The sequence below is a fragment of the Pleurodeles waltl genome, chromosome 8 (genome assembly GCF_031143425.1).
Source record: "Pleurodeles waltl isolate 20211129_DDA chromosome 8, aPleWal1.hap1.20221129, whole genome shotgun sequence".
Taxonomy (NCBI): Eukaryota; Metazoa; Chordata; class Amphibia; order Caudata; family Salamandridae; genus Pleurodeles; species Pleurodeles waltl.
In genome coordinates, this window is record NC_090447.1 from 138398416 (window position 1) to 138416320 (window position 17905).

Here is a 17905-nt window from a genome sequence, read left to right on the forward strand (position 1 = left end):
ACGTGCTCAGATCTTCTGAATGACTGTTCAGGTGCTTCCGCGGGTGCTGCCTGCTTCTGCGTGGGCTCTCTCCTGCTGAGCGCCCCCTCTGTCTCCGACTCCAAGGGGCGACCTCCTGGTCCTTCCTGGGCCCTGGCAGCACCCAAAATCCTCAACAGCAACTCTTGCAGCTAGAAAGGCTTGTCTGCGGTCCTTCTGCGTGGAACCAACTCTGCATCCTCCAGCACACCATGGGACATCTTCTGACCAAAGAAGAAGTTCCTGGCACCTTCCGTTGTTGCAGAATCTTCGGCTTCTTCCACCCAGAGGCAGCCCTTCTGCACCTTCATCTGGGGTTTAGTTGGCTCCTGCTCCCCCTTGACAGTTGCGTGAGTCTTGGACATGGTCCCCTTCCCCTTCCTCAGGTCCAGGAATCCATCTTCAGTGCTTTGCAGTCAGTTGTTTTCCTTGCAGAATCCCCTATCTCGGCTTTACTGTCTTTCTGGGGTAGTAGGGTAAGTTACTCTTATTTTTCAGAGTCTTGGGTTGGGGTATCTTGGACACCCTTAGTGTTTTCTTACACTCCCAGTGACCCTCTACACACTACACTAGGCCTGGGGTCCATTCGTGGTTCGCATTTCACTTTTGGAGTATATGGTTTGTGTTGCCCATAGGCCTATTTTCTTCTATTGCATTCTATTGTGATCTACAGTGTTTGCACTACTTTTCTAAGTGTTTTACTTACCTGATTTTGGTTTGTGTGTATATTTTGTGTATTTTACTTACCTCCTAAGGGAGTATATCCTCTGAGATACTTTTGGCATATTGTCACTAAAATAAAGTACCTTTATTTTTAGTAACTCTGAGTATTGTGTTTTCTTATGATATAGTGCTATATGATATGAGTGGTATAGTAGGAGCTTTGCATGTCTCCTAGTTCAGCCTAAGCTGCTCTGCTATAGCTAGCTCTATCAGCGTAAGCTGCTAGAACACTTCTAATCTACTAATAAGGGATAACTGGTCCTGGCACAAGGTGTAAGTACCACAAGGTACCCACTATAAGCCAGGCCAGCCTCCTACAGTGACAAATACACCTAGTCATGTAACCCACCCAGGAAACAGGCTACACACACCAAAGTGGTTTGCATAGGAAAATGCAGATTTCTAAAAGTGGCATTTTCATAATTGTGACTTAAAGTCTGACTTTACCATTAACAAGGGTTTTAAATTACAATTCTTAGGCACCAAACATAATATTCCTACCTGCTCTGAGTTCCGAACAAAAGGTATTACTGATTAAATGTAGAAAGGTAGGCCAACATTATGCTATGGGAAAGGTAATCCTTGCAATAGTTATAACCACATGTAACTGTTTTTTTCTACCACGACCTGTAAAATTTAAAGTATATGTCCAACTTTTAAAATACCCCACAACTTGCACCAAAGGCTGTTTAACACCCACACAAAGGTTTATTTTGCCAGGTCGAAATGGCAGCTTAAAAACATTGCACACACAGGCTGCAATGGGAGGCCTAAGGCACATTTCAAAGGGCTACTTAATTGGGTGGCACAATAAGTGCTGCAAGCCCATTAGTAGCATTTAATTTAGTAGCCCTTGGTATATGGTATACCACTTTACTAGGGGCTTACAAGTAAAGTAAACATGCTAATTGGGTTCATATAAATATTAACCATGTTTACTGGAGTGAACACAAGCACTTTAGCACTGGTTAGCAGTGGTAAATGGCACAGAGTACTATAGCCAACAAAAACAAATTTAACAAAACAGGGGGAGTTTAAGGCAAATAATTTGTGGTAAACCACACCAAGGCTGTCAGGTCTAGCATACACAACTTGGGGTACATACAGCTGTTGTGTAGAACTGAGATGGTCAGGAAGTGGAGGAGGACTATGAGGATGTACTGCACAAGGGTTGACCCACATTGCATAAGTGTAGCACACATTTTCAAGGCAGCCATCTTGATATGGACAACATAATGCCCATGATGCCACTCACAGAAGGCAACCTTTAACCCAACATAGGCCCAGAGTCAGTGATATACTTATGGGTGAGAAGCGAGCAGTGCTGTATTTCTGTGCCACTGGCAGCTTTCAACATGCTCTTTCCTTGGCACATGACATCTCTCAACCAGGCTTTTCCCAAATACAGCAGTAGGTAATTGCGGATTATTGAGGCAGGTGAAATATCATATCTCACGTATCACAGATGGACACACTCTCAGTGAATTCAGTACATACCAGCTTTTATCCATCCCAGTGTTAACATCCCAGACAATGTTGAGTCTTCTATTGTGCTCACACGCAACTGGTGCCGCAAAGCGGAGATGTACAAAAGGAGGAAAATCACCTATCCTAGAAAGGTCTAAATGTTCTGTGCACCAGAGCCTCTGGATTTGTGTCAACTCAATTGGGCTACACAACAGCAGTGCACAATGGCCCTACCCAACAGTAGGGCACCATCTATCATGAGTTTGCACCATGTCCAAAGTATGTGACTTTTAGGTATGTGTGCTATTTGTCACACATTTGTATGACTCATAAACACCTCTGGCAAAATCTTTTCTGGGCATTCAAATAAAATGCAATATTTAATAATTAACACCAGTCCATGTGTCAAGTAAAACGAGCCATTCTTATCACAGTGTAGGAAAATCATTGCTAGTAGTGTACAGTGCCCTTATGATTCTGTGTAAGTTTTACTTAAGACTATGCACTTCCCTGTCAAGGTTTAGCCTTGTGTCCTGATGCAATGCAGTCAACATATATAGTAATAATTAGTGTGACTCGTTATCCATGTTAAAAGAAGAGGTCTTCGCGCCTTTGTTTGTGTCAAGAAACGACACCCTTTACTTGGTATCCAAAGAACTTATAGAAATCCTTTATTTATATTGGGGATGGAAAGGAAACAGATTTACATATGGCAGCAATATGGAGCCCATCCCATATTAGTGCTCATTCAGAGAATTTTATTATGGAGCCTACCGGAAAATCATCGTCAGGACATCCCGACTGCTCGTCCCTATCACCAAATGTGTATGAATTCCAAACCTTTTTAGGGAGGTGTGGAGCAGTGGGATTCGATCTCATGCAACAAAAAAATGTGTTTTATAATTGTTCCTTTATGGCCTGGACTTTAGCTGTGTGCAAAACAGGGTGACCACTCGTTTGTAATTTTCACGCACTGTTCGTTTGTGAATTAACCCTAATGTCCATTGTCTGTGAAGGAAACTAGAATGGCATTTGTGCATAACTTTTAACATTTGTGCTAAAAGACAAATGTTACAGTTTAAATGTCTGGCTGAAGGGGAAGGCCTCCTGTGCTGTGATTGAGGAAGGAGCAGACACCCAAACAAGAAACAAGCCTTCTTGCCAGGGTGCCAGCTGCCTGAAACAAAAATGAGATCAGTACATTTGGTTGGTTGTAAATGTAAACAGCTGCTTGGGAGCCCATAGGTTAATTGATGGAGACAGTTTAAGCTTTGTGAAAACAGAGATTTATTATTTTTGAGAGCAAGTTGAGCAGTGGATTGTGATTTTAATGGACAGTTGTCAAATTGTTTTAGTACAATCTACGTAACACTAAAATCTAGGCTATGAAAACTGTTTTTTGTCTTTAAGCTAAATGTATGTCCAAATTTTGTGGCAACCTGTCTTGTACTCTGAGTACTGCAAATATAAAAAATATTGGCTTAAACATTCACAGTGCTTTCTGTGATAGGGAGGGACCTCCTGGCACTAAAACTACACAAGTCACTATTCCCTGCTGGACACACACACATATATCTGCACTGATCACATCAACCATCTGAAGTTTCACAGCATAAAATAGCACTTTTCCCACTGATTTCTTTTTTAACTTACATATATTTTCATTCAAGGTGTGGATTATTTTATATTCAGTTACCTGACACTGAAAGATCAAAAAAATAGTCACAGAATATTTTGTTCTTTTTAGCCATGCCTTTGGTTCCGCCTCCACACTCACTGACCCCATCTCCATTACACTCAGGATCACAGTATCCAGTATCCATAATTGTTTAATGCCCTTTGACCACTGAGAAAGCAGTGATATTAGTATATGGTGTCCCGCAGTCCCTCACCTTCAATATGTGTTTTTTTAGACATTGTGTCAAATTAATCTGTGATCTCTATCAATGTAACACAGTCTTCTTTTCATCTGACAGAATTGTACAAAAGCACTCTCCTCTGGTGCTAAAGAAGATTTAGAAAAATATAGTTCTCTAGTCAGTTGCTTAATTTCACTATGTGTGACGAGGAAACCTGGGTTCCAATCCCAGCTTACCCACCTGAGTAAATTGCGTGATTTAAGTTCAATCAAGTTACTTCATGTGTCTACTTTACTTGATAGTGACATTTGAGAACACATTCAAGTAATTCAGTCCAAGATGGAACCTGTGTAAAAACCTCACTTGTATATTCTTTAATGGACAGTAATATCTCACCATCCATAACAATAATATTGACCATGTCATGAGGGACATCTGACAATATGTAAGCATTGTTCACTCATGGCTTTGTCAGGGTGGAGGGTTAGTAAATGTTTTTAAGTTCATGTTCAGAAACTTCTAACTGATATAAATGCCAATGCAATGTTGTGATCTAATATAATACATTGAGACACTTCCATGTCTTAAAGAAACACTTTCTACATTTAAGTTTTATCATGTTCTTATATTTTGTTTGTGGTGTAATTTGCATCCCAAATAGTTTCTGCATGTTCTTTGGCACTTAGGGATGAGCCAGACCACTGGTTCAGACTTTGCTCGACAACAGATCCATTTCAAGACATGTACAGAATGGGCAATTGCCCAGGACCCAGCATTCCAAAGGGACCTGCCCCTACTGACCTTCCAGAGGTACTACCAATGGACCATCACACTGGCAGAATTTGCCAGAGTGGGAGGGTGATGCTTATTTAGCACTTAATAGTGCCTCTTCTGTTTCTGGCCTCTCTGCTGAGACTACTGTCCAGTTATCTACTACTTTCCAAAACTCATGGGGGGCCTATCTGATTTTAAGAATTATGTTGCCTTGTTCTTCTCTTTCTCATTTGTCCAGTTCTTAGCATGATCCCTTGTATCAGTGGCTGTGGATGTTCCATCTGATCTTGACTGCATCTCTCTTAATAATTTGCTGTCTGGTGGCCATATCCCTAGTTCTGAGATAAACACAGAGTCCCTGACACACACTCTAAAACAGCAGTTGGTCTTCCTTGGTGCTGTGAGACTACAGACAAGTTTTAGGTATCTCATATACTGCCATTTGGTGTGAGACTGCCACCCACACCATCTGCTCTGCATCATTACTTTTTTAGGTTTGCCATCTAGTTGAGGGTCAGTTGAACCAGATGTTTTTGTTAGACTTGACTAAACTAGCAGAAGGTGAAAATGTCACTTACCTCAATGTTTCCAAAACTGTTTACATTGGTATTGAAATGTTTAGAAACAGGGACAATGGGGTATATTTGGGTAGGAGTGATGCCCTTGTCATATGCTCAAGGCCATCAACTTACTATAGAGCAAGGGAAAAATATGCCATCTGAACATAGCATATATAGAGGCAATCTCAAACACTGTAAATCATTGCATTGATAAACCAGTGAGGTACAGTCACTCCTCCTTTGCTCCTAAAGTGTTGTCCTGAACTTTACATTCCAGATTTTTACATTCCAGTCCTGAATTTGCCTCCATGCCAAGTGGTCAACCTAGCATGAAATAAAAAAAATATATGTAAATAGTAATTTGACTTGACACTTCTTACTGTGTGCATTTCCTATGCAGTGTCATATAAGATTAATCAGACCCAAAGTTATTTCATTGTCATCTATGTAGACATTACAGGAAAGTCTAAAGGCATGTGTGGATCAAACAGCTGGATCATAAGTACCACAATTTTCATGTTTTAGTGATTTGCTTGAAAATAAACACAACTGTGAAAAGGCTTAGCTGCCCCTCCATATGCAGTGTTTTAGCACTACAATCCAGCATCTTTCAGTTGACGATAATAAAGCCCTCATTTAGAGAATGATGTGAGTTTAAACAATTGTAATTAGTGTGTGGAAAGTGGGTGTTTATGTGTTTAACTTGAGTTTTCTATTGAATTAAGTTGGTATTTTCTCATGAAGGGTTGGAACAAATGAAAAAGGATGGCAGAATCATCCAGACTGTGGCTCCCTATTAGACAAATTACTGTGAAAGGTTGAACTGAATGTTCAAAAAGAGCCTTTTAGAGCATTTGCACAACTGTACTGTTTAGAACAACGCTAAATTGAAATGGGTTAATAACCCCACCTTGCTAGCCAAAAGATGGCACTACAGAGTTGATAATGAGTTTGAAGGATGGAAACATCAGTCAGCCAAATTCCTGATGGCCCCATTACGACTTTTCCACTGGGATGACTGATGAAAACCAAGGTTTCCGCCGGTCAGTCCAGTGGGAAAGATGTGGCAGCATTGCCCCCAGCTCATGATAGAGCCGTCGGCAATGCTGCTGCACGCAGGTGGCACAGACACCCTTCAAATGCACACTTTCTTCACAGCTATTTTGTCTTGTATGTAAAGTAGAGGGAGTGATCTGACTGCAACTCCCAGGAGCCCCTGTTACTGTGACTCCAACCACCAGCCCACTGTTCACTTGTCCAAAGACACCAGTTTGTAATCTCTCTAATACTCTTCACTCACCTGGGAGTATACCAATTGTCGAGTGTGTGAAGCATAGGGAGTAACCTACCTGCTAAGGCCAGGAGGCCCTGTTTCTGTAACTGCAACCACAAGCCCAGTGTTCACTTGCCCAAATACCTCTGTTTGTTAACTCTAAATTGTAATGTACGCACAGAGAGGATACTGTATGTCAAGTTTTATAAAACAGAGGGAGTAACTTGACTACTAAGGCCAGGAGGCCCTGTTTCTGTAACTGCAGCCACCAGCCTAATGTTCACTTGCCCAAATACCGCTGATTGTTAACTCTCAATTGAAATGCACTCACCTGGGAGAATACTATGTGTCAGGTGTTATGAAGAATTCAAATTGCAAAGGATATGCACATCTGATGAGGGTCTTGAGTCTAATAGTTTAGGCAAGCTTCACACGTCATGTCAAATACTCCAATAGCATAGTAACATTCCACAATAGGCTAGCCTAACACTTAAGAATGTCCAGTGTCTCTGCTTTACCAAAAACCTTTGGAGGTAAATGTCACAATTCAACCAGTAACTATGTACTTAATTCATCAGCAGGGCGATCTGCCACTGGGTACACCAAGTCCACTGAACAGACTCCCACTACAACCCTCGATGAGGCCCTCAGTGATGATGACACTCCTAGACTTGTGGATGTGGAGGACAGTCCTGTCCCATTCTGGTAACCTGGTCAAACAGCAACAGTGAGTCTCACTGTGCCCACAACTAGACCCTCCAGCTCTGTAGCATCAACATCATGGGTAACAATGCACCTCCAAACTGTGTACCTAGCACAGTTTCTACAATCTTGTGCCCCCCCCAGTCCTGGATCCTGAGATGCGCCTTGACACTCCTGACACTGAGGGTGCAGGACCCAGTTGCAGAGGGCACCCTGTGCCTGGGGCATAGACTTGTGGGGGTAGGGTGGTGAGAGGGATGCTGTGGGCCAGCAGACCGGGGGCACTGGGCCTCCTGTCAGCCAGGATACCATCAGCCACATTTTAGGGGTCTATCAGGAGTCCAGAGGTGTGATGGGCCAGGTGTTAACTGAACTCTGGGGAATCAAGCAGCTGTAGAGGGCCATGATTGCAAAAATGGATGCCCATAATGACAACATGGGCCCCCTTCAGGGGTCCTGATGGACATCAACACAACCCTGAGCTGGGCTTTCACATCACCATCCACCCCTTCCTGTGGGTCAACTACACCAAGTTCAGGTACATCTGTGGCAGCCAAAGAAAGGGAGCCCCGCTAGAGGTACAACCACCCTCAGACACCCAAGCCTCTGCAGCAGCTGATCCCTCCTCATAAGCAGGGCCGTCCATCAAAGAAGTCAGGAGGTGCGGATGGCAGGACACCCACCACTGCCAACAAGTAACCTCTTCCTTAATGTCCTCCTTTGTGTCCCACACACTCACTCTGTGCACTGATCCTGAACCACATTCCATTTCAAATGGCAGGTGTACTCTGGACTTTGGATGTCCAGTGGTGTGGCATCTACTCCAATGATTTCATCCACCATGACTGACCTCTTCACTTCACATTTTTGTTTCATTATATCCCAAATTTAATTTTCTGTGTGGGCACTGTAAGAAATACACCTCTCACAAACCCATTGTCTTCTGTCTTTAAATTTATATTTAGCTATTTAGATATGTAAGACCATGTGAACCAGGTGATGAAGATACAAGCTACATGTGCAAGCAGGGATATGTTGCATATACACAGTGTCCAGCTCTGGATTCCAACCATTACACACCAACACATAGATATAAGTGTCTTGTTGCAGAAAATATCTTGTTATATTGTTCAGCACACAGACTGTCAAGATGTCAGTAACACTGAAAGCACGACATGACCAATCAGACTGTGTAGGCCAGAATAGATACTGTTACCAACCCCAAGAGCATTGTAGGAATGGACATATCATAAAGTGTCCTGTTACATAGGCAAATATTGGATATGGTTGATGTCATCAGCTGGAGACAGAAACCCTAGCTCTCAAAAGGAAGCCCACCTGCTAGGATGCAACAACCAGTCAGATGGCAGTACAACAGGTCATGATCACATGGTCATCACAATCCATTGCTTCAGCATCTGGTGGTATGACGAATTCAATTATCAGTGATGTGCTACAAGCACTTTGGCCTACAATGATAAAACACATTAACAGCTACACACAGTTCAAACCAAAATACTTTTTAGCCAATGCGAAGGGCAACTGACATGAAATTGGCCTACCATAACATTTTCAATCACCACATGATCGCACACATGATGTATCATGGCCACCACACAACAATGAACAAGTCGTACAGAGTCTTCTGCACTCCCATCCTATCACTGTGCAAGCTGTCTTGACACAGGTCATCTACACCCAAAGTCTGTGTGTAAACATTACCAGGAACAATCCATGTCCACTTTGTATGTCCCAACAAAACGGTGTACTTGCCAATGTCACAACTCTGAAATGCCCAAATGAAGATCTTCCATGGCCCTCATTTAAGTTGACTTCCCCTGCTGTAGTTGGATTCCTCAGCAGTGTTAATAACCAAGGACAGTTTTGGTATGCTGAGTATCCAGTTTTGGCAGGAGACATGGGTGCCACAATGAGTCACTCAGTTCATGGTTGTAGCACCTGACATTGCAAACACAAAATCAGGACATACGTGACTTACCAACCTGCCAGGACCTATCTGGTTGCATTAGTGCCATTAGCCGGGGTATGGAGCTGTTCTGCATTAAAAATTAATCATGGGCTGATCCAGGAAACCAGGCACAGATGTTTGAGATGTAGAGATCTGACAAGCAGACAACTTGCACATTGATAGAATGGAAGTTCTTGTAGATTCAATAGACCTGTTCACTGGCCTGCAGTGGCACCAAGGCCATAAGGGTGCTATCAATGGCTCCACCCACATGTAGGAGGTGATCAAAACCATAAAAGTCAGCCTTTCCTTAAATCTGGGGAACCTGATATAGCTGTCAATGTGTTTCATCAGTGCTGATAGCACGCCTCCTAACACACCGATGAATATAGGTTGGAACATGCCACCAGATATGGCCACTAGAAGTTGGAAGTACCCTGTAGCTAGGAAGTGTAATTTTGCCATGAGTTTGACAATGTTGGATTGGTGATTTCAGGCATTATATCTGGCTCCAACTAATGATATAATTCCACAATAGTTTGCCAATTTAGAAGGAACTGTTTGATGATGTGACGATCTTCCATGGTTTGAAGGTCTGGCATTAAAGGGTAGACTGGAGCTTGTCGCATCCTCCCTCTCCAAAGGTGCCTATTTGTGACATGTAATGAGTTAGAGCATTATTCACTGTATATACACCACCATACATGATGTATAGGACCAAACCCATGTAATAAAGCAAGTATGACTGGAAAAATATTGCACCCATTACACATCAAAGCTGTCTACTACTCACGGCCCAAAAGTGACCTCCCATAGCTGTTTACACACGTGTCAACAACATGGATTTGGGCATCACCCAACCATCTGCTCCTCAAAATTTGACAGTCTGTTCCAACCGCCAAAAATACCATCGCCAGCGGTTAACTAGGAATCGCCATTTAATGCCTTCTGTGACCAGCACTACACTCGATTGTTGATTGTGTAGTAGAACCTACATAACAAGGCTATTTTAGGATGTTGGTGATGTTCATACACATATATATTTGTATTGTGATGCATGTATCAGGACCCAACACTGTATTTCCAACTGCCAAAATGGCAGATATATGACCTACTTTACTAAACATTAGGAACCGCCCACAGATGCTGGTGGAAGTCGTCCGCTCGGTGGACAGTTTTAACTGCGGTGGACACAGCCATAGGCTAACGTTGTTGCCTGTGATGGTCATGTGCCAATGGCATTGCCCATCGGCTGTGATGACTGCTTACGTGGTATACATGTATGTCATGTTTTGCAAATTCACTCACTTGACTCCTGACATTGCTGCCAACAACACTGCCACCACTTCAGCTGCTGTGTGCCTCCTCTGGGAGCAATCGGGCCAAGCAGGTAAAAGCGTACCTGCCTTCTCTCCTGAGGAGCTGGTGAGACTTGTTTAGGAGTTCCTTCCTCTGTGGGGTCAGCTCTTTCTCTCACCAAAGGAACAGGTAAGAACATCATAAGCATATCTGACACTGTTCAATATCATCCTTTCCTTCCTCACTGGCTACGATGTGCCTCTGTGCACCAGTTAGATTTTTGGGGTAACTGTTATCACATTTTGTGTGTCATAATTTGGGATGTATATGGCGCAAGCAGTGGAGAAAAGTACTCTATATATTGCACATTAAAATTTTGGTGTGTGTTAAGGCCTAGATCATCCTTGTGTTGCATTCATATCTAGGCAAGGTGACTTTTTTGCCATACAATGACACATCTTTGGATTTGACAGTTGTGAATGTCAAACAACGCATATGTGCATCACAGCATGAACTGTGTAGCAATGAATGTCCAGTTACATGATTTTGGTGACATCACTGTTGCTATCATTCCTTGTGCTGACATGTTAGCATGTGTACCTTTCACTGTTGCCTTATCATTTTTACTGCTGTTTCATGCATGGTCTACCTGTCTTCATGGGAGGATATCTGATTCCCTCATATATGTATGCATGCCAACATGTATTTGGAATTGGACATATGTAATGGAACTGCAGTTCTTGTGGTGCCACAGACAGGGGTGTGTCACCATTGATTGGTATCTCACACATATCTTCACCCATCATTCCATGTAATTTAGCATGCACAATTGCATTAGCAATGGAGGACATGACAGGTGGGACTACAGTTTTTACTCACAATGTGCATTTACATGCCATTGATGTAGAATCATTTAGCAAAGTGCTTAGCACATGTTAAATGATGAAGGTTAATTACCTAACTGTTGACATGCATAAGGGAGTGACTTGCAGTAATGTGGGAATCATATGTGGTTGTATACAACCATTCATCCAAGGGAATCTGTATTTGCATGCAAAAAAAAGACAGTGATATACCTTCCCATTGAGCAACATGTTAAGGGCCTTCTACAAGTACTTGAGAATCCCTGGGCCTCTACAACATTCAATGGACTATTGGCTTCCACTGATGCAATCAGAATATGGTATTGTCAGGAGTACCAATCAAGAGCGGTGATTTACCTGGAGCTAGCTGATTCATTGTGGTATGGATTTTGTAGACAAATCTCCCTGACAGCTTGTCTAACTTGTTTACAGTATACATTTCTGTGCAAAATGTGTTATCTATCTGAGCAACATTAGTATAACCTTCATGAGTCCATTTAGACACTGTACATATAGTGAAGTGACCATTGTTGATTTTTTCCAGTGTTACCTGCATGTTTCCATGTCACCTTCTTCCGAGAACTGTACTTCATTCAGTGACATTGCTGGATTATTTGGTCATCATTTCTTCATGGTGTGGCTTTGGGTATATGAAGAATAGTTGGTTGCATGACCTTTTGTGGGATATGTGGAATTAAACCTGGCATTGCCATACTATTTTGTGACAACAGCTTACTGAGGGATGCTACAAGAGGGAAACCATTGAAGGTCATAAGGTCTCCTACTTGCTCCATTGGTTTTGTAATTGCATAACTTAACCCATGCAATTGGCATTGTCAGTGATTCCGATTTTCCTGTGAGCAACTATTGACAGTTCATGTAGCATGCATGCAGATGGTGTTGCAAATGCTGGAGCCACTTTGCTGGAGCTTGTAGCTGGAGGCTATTATACATCATGGTAATGTTTGCTAATCACAGCTGTTGATAAAGTGTGATCAGGAACATGTAGTGACCCTACTTGTCTTTATGATTTCAGCATCAGTACAGGCAAGCGGAGGAGACAGGGCCAAACCAAGTGGGAAAGCAGCTTGTCATGGTACCTCCAGCACCCACAGACGCACACACCGCAGACACCATACCCCAGACACCATCCGAACACCCACAAACACAGCCACCACTGCCACATTACCCATCACCTCTCAATCACAGCCCCCCAAGAAACGCAAATGCCCACACTCACACATGCGACAGACACCACCCAAACCCAAACATGACTCAGACAAGCATACACCAGCAGCATTAACAAACACAGCCAACACAACCACTTCCTCAGCCTCCCAACCTGTTTTCCTTCTGAAGACCCTATCCATTTTCCCCAAGAAAGTTCCTTTTTTACCTTGCCCTTACCCCTGTACTTGAAACCCCCTTCCCAAAACCAAAAGGACTCCAACCACATCCCAAGCCTTCCCTTCCAAATTCAAGTCCTCCCCTGTTGCACCAGCCATACTCCTCCATCCCTAAAAAGAAGGCCACCCTTCCAAAAGTAAAGTCTACCCCTCCCAAGGTGAAGACCACCCCTCCTAAACTCACCCATCCCAAATCCGACCCAACCCCACTCCTGAATAATGATCCCTAGAGTGCCTGCGTGCCACTTGATCCCCCTTCTTCTGAAGGTTCTTTGGCAGTAATCAGAGTTAAGCTGGTGCACAGTACTGTGCAGTGAATTTAGAATGGACCTTCCAATGTCCTTTAATTCTCATTGTTTCTGGCGTAGTAAACCCACGTTATCTTATGAGGTACACTTTTGTCCTGCCATTACTTTTCTACCTTTTGTTGTTCCTGTGTAATTTGTGTTGCATGCCTACAGGTGTGTGTGATTCACCCTGATTGCAGATCCATTTTCTGTGGTTGGCAAGATCTGACTTTCGGAGCATTGCTGGTGTCACCCATGACAAGGGACAATGTTCAATGGATGGATATGTGGGTAGTGATCCAATTGATGTGTGACTGCATTGTGTTTTGTTTGATATGGTAAGTATTTCATTTCAACTTGGCCACTATCAACATGTATTTTGTTATATTTGTCCCCCTGATGTAGATTGGACATTCATTTCATGTGTGTAAGCTGGATTTTTGTTTGTCCACACATGGAGGGTGTTCCATTGTACTTCTACATTCTTCTACATTTGACTGACCATGTGTCCATTTTTATGTGTGTACCTTCCAGTTACTTCATCTACATGTGTGACCTATGTTGTTGCTTTTGTATTTGCTATCTTGACTGATACTTATAAATTTAGCAAATTGGCATGTCACTTAGTTCTACTATTGGTTGTACCTGATATACATGAAGACCCAGTTCCTGTGCGAATAGTGCTTTAGGGACATGTGCAAAGTGAAATGTGTCCCAGGGTAGGAACCTTCCTGGAGTGCCTCTGATGCCCCCATCCCTATTCTGCAGCTATTGTTTACATTGAAAACATTGGACATTTGTCTCACAAAATACTGTGCATCCCATTGACCTGCCATTATCTTGCAATGTGGGTGATATGTGTCGGTCCATTACGGGGATGTTTCATGGAAGGGGTGTTTGGGTTAAATGACACATCCATACATATTTCAAGACGGGCCATGGCATGTGAGCAATGTAAAGGTGTCAGTTTAATTACATGTGATGTTGATGTGGTGTTGCTGTTGTATGACACAATATTCTGTACACTTCACTGTCCCTGAAACTGGGATGAGCAGACATGTGTTTTTGTGGATTGTGGCGGTGCAGTGTCTTTGACCTGCCCAAAGAAGGTGTCATGGGGCTGTGAATGGGTCATTCATTGTCATTACTCCAAACTGGGACACAAAATGTTTTAGTTGGTCCATGGAGCACAACAGGAGGAGAGTAACTGTAGAGGGGTTCCCTAAAAGAATGGGTGTAGCTCAATCAGGGAAATAATCAATGTAGAAAAACTACTAGGTGAGCTACAATAATGGGCCTGAAGATATAATAGTCTTCATGAATAGATCCCTATAGGAACGAATAGATACAACATGATATACTCGAACCTATCAATAAATTATGATGCCAGGCTGCTAGATGTGAATATATAATCACAGAGAAAATATGGTGCTTTGCAAAACTGAACATAAGTACAGGGGATTTATCCCCTTAAAGACACACAACAAACCTACCTTGAACTGGACACAGAATGCTGCTTGAGAGACTTGCCAGGGACCCCCTTGGACTGCTGCTGCTGGGCTGACGTGTGACCTGCTGGGTCACTAGGAGAAACTACCACTGACTCCATCTCCCTGGTGCTGGCCTGTTGCTGGGCCCTGCCGCCCTGTGCTTCCCTTGTGTCACCCAGAGGCAGGGTGCTGTGGCCCCTGCCATCTGCAGACCATTAATGTCTAGATTGAATCGGCTCTTCGTTGGTACCCCCTGGGGGACAGGAGCCCATCTGATCGTGCCCCCGGGGTACCAGCAGGCATCTCCTTTGGTGCCCCACCGCTGCAGCCCGGGAAGTTGAATTGGAGCAGCCCGGAACCCTCTGATGGCTCGGGACGTACTCCCAATGCACCAGGAGAGGCAGAGGGAGCTGAGATGACTCCTCCCCTTAGTCGCACCACAGGTTCGCAGGCAGCTGCTGCACCATTCTTGTCTTCCCCTCCTACGTGGGGAGACATTGGGGTTGCCAGGCCCCACTCCCTGGAGTGGTGCATATAAACTGAGACAAGTCCCCCCGCTACAGACACCATAGGGGCCGATCCCCAGGGCAGAACTCTTCGTTTTGGGTGGCATAGGTGGAGGACAGGGGTGGCACCCAGGCTCCATCTGCTTACACCTGCTTTCCCCTTGGAGCACCAGGCCTCAGAGGGTGGGACCCCTGTGTCCCGAACCCTCAGGAGTACCACAAGGGGAGCGTGAGAGCTCCTAGGTGACTCTGGTGAGTTTCTGGCTCACTGTAATTCCCGTAGAGAAGAGATACTGCATTTTTTATCTTGTATCAGCCATCTGTTCACAGGTGGTGCCTTGTAGGAGCGACTCTTCCACCTTATGCCATACAGAAATATTTGCAGGATAAGTGCTGGGGATAGTAATGATTCACCATTGGGGTGCATGTTTAACACTAAGTATATTCCTGATGTGGGGATAGCAATGTTTTCCTGACTACAGTTTATGCTGCAGAATAATGAGTAACCTGGGTATTATATGTGACTACTGCTGATTTCTGCAGAGTAACAGCATTGTGAAATGTTCTGACTTCTGCTTGGGTAGCAGGATTTTGCCGACATGTTGATTTGGTCTAATGATGTTGTGTACAATGCAGTTTATTTTTATATAACTTGTTTTTTGTGTTTTCTTTGTGGTGGGGATAGTGCGTCACATGTGCTGTGTGTGTTGTGCAAAAGCTTTACCCATTGCCTCTGGATAGGCCTGACTGCACGTCCCAAGCTATCAAGGGGGTGAGCAGGGTTTATCTTGGACGTGTGACTCCCTTGCCCTGACGTGAGCGGGTAGGTTCTGCCTGGCTTAGGTTCCTAACCTAGCCAACCAGAATCCCCACTTCGCACTATATATATATATATATATATATATATAGAGAGAGAGAGAGAGAGAGAGAGATGCACATACTGAAAATGTTAGAATTATATTTTTGTTGTAAGCCAAGAGTTGTAAAGGTAAATGCATGTTAAAAAAAACACAGGGTAAAGACATGCATTGTAAGGGCATTTGCATTGTAATGGTTGCCTGGTAAAGGTAGTGTGTGCCAATGATCACGTCATAATTGTTGTTTCCCATTTGCATGAGTCCATACCCCCATGAAAATGAGAATGTGTTCCACTGTAAGTTCACCATGCAAGATGTCCTCCGGTAAGATGTACATTATAGAAGAGACTGCACAAACATTTAAGGTCCCTTCTATATCACCAACAAGGATGTAGCTTCTGGGGGTGCAGAGGTTAGACTTGGCAGTTGGGTCTAGGGGCCCTGAGTTGGGTCTGCTATTTCTGCATCTGTTTTCATCATTGTGCACCAAGAATGAGATACAAAACTGTGACCTTTGATGTAAACGGGAGAGAGACAGACAGAGATACCCATCTGGTGGATGAATTTCAAAATGTGAAATCATATAACCTAGAATCAACACCTGCTTCCCTGTTTGTCCAAACTGTATGATCCTAGGTAAATATGTTATTTCACAGATCCTCCCTTTTCTTTATCAAATATGAGTGCAATTTTAAACACATGAGTTCAGGATGTGCGCTAAACAAATACCTTATATGATTGATTTATTAGACAATAATGTTGCTCCTTCAGTAATAAGATTCCAGCTCATGTTTAGGGTTTACATGACAACTGACTTGCCTCTTAGTTCACTAATGGCATTGACAATAAGGGGCAAGCCATAAGTATTTCTAAAATCTTTTAATAAAAGTCTGTCTGTATAATAATATGATCTGATGTACCAACATGAAATGCTTCTGCATGTTAGACAAATACACTTTTTAGAATTTTGAAGCAATTGTATCACATTTTTACATTATGTTTCTGCTATGATTTACAGCAAAACATTTTCAGGGCTTGGCTCATGAACTTAATCTTGGAGCCAAGATGGACCCATGGCTTCGTTCTGCGTCAGGTTTTTCTAGTAATTAATTGCCTACGCACCCTCTTCTAAGTGCGACTCGGGCTTCATACAGTCACTTAAAAATATTATTTGTTAAAAATGAGGAATAGAAACATGGAGCTGTCCACAAGCACCAATTTGAAAACTCTACCATTAAGACTTCTTGTAGCAGAGACAAAGAGAGTGTGCAGTGAAAATACAATTAATATAAATGATTTCAGGACAGGGACTCAACGATGTTGTGTCATATGAGACCATAGTCATGAGTTCCCAGGGGGCACTAACAGGCTCAGGTGGGTGTTTCAGATGTGACATCCCTCAAATGCATTCTTAGTTTGGTAGTAGGCTCCGAATCCTTGACTTGGATCTGCCATGTCTGTATTGGTTTTTCTCATTGTTATCTTCTCATTAAGAGGCTTTAACTTGTTTTCTGGATTGTGATCTTAAAAATATATAGCGACCAGTTTACCAAAAAAAATGTAAATCTGCCCCAATAGAAGTGCTCCTTCAATGGGCGCAAATGAACTACTTTATGGAATTCACAAAGATTGCCAGTAGACGACTTGGCAATCTGCACCACTCACAGGTTTGCATGCACACTACTGGCAGCCAAATATCCAAAAGGTGATGGGATAAAAGCTTGCAAATAGTCTAGCCAGACACAATCGCTCTAGGTAGTATTCCAACTATTTTTTGTTCTTTTGCTGTGCCACTCTGGACAGAGGCCCACCTGAAGCAGATTAGTACTGACCCTGTTCGTCATGGAACCAG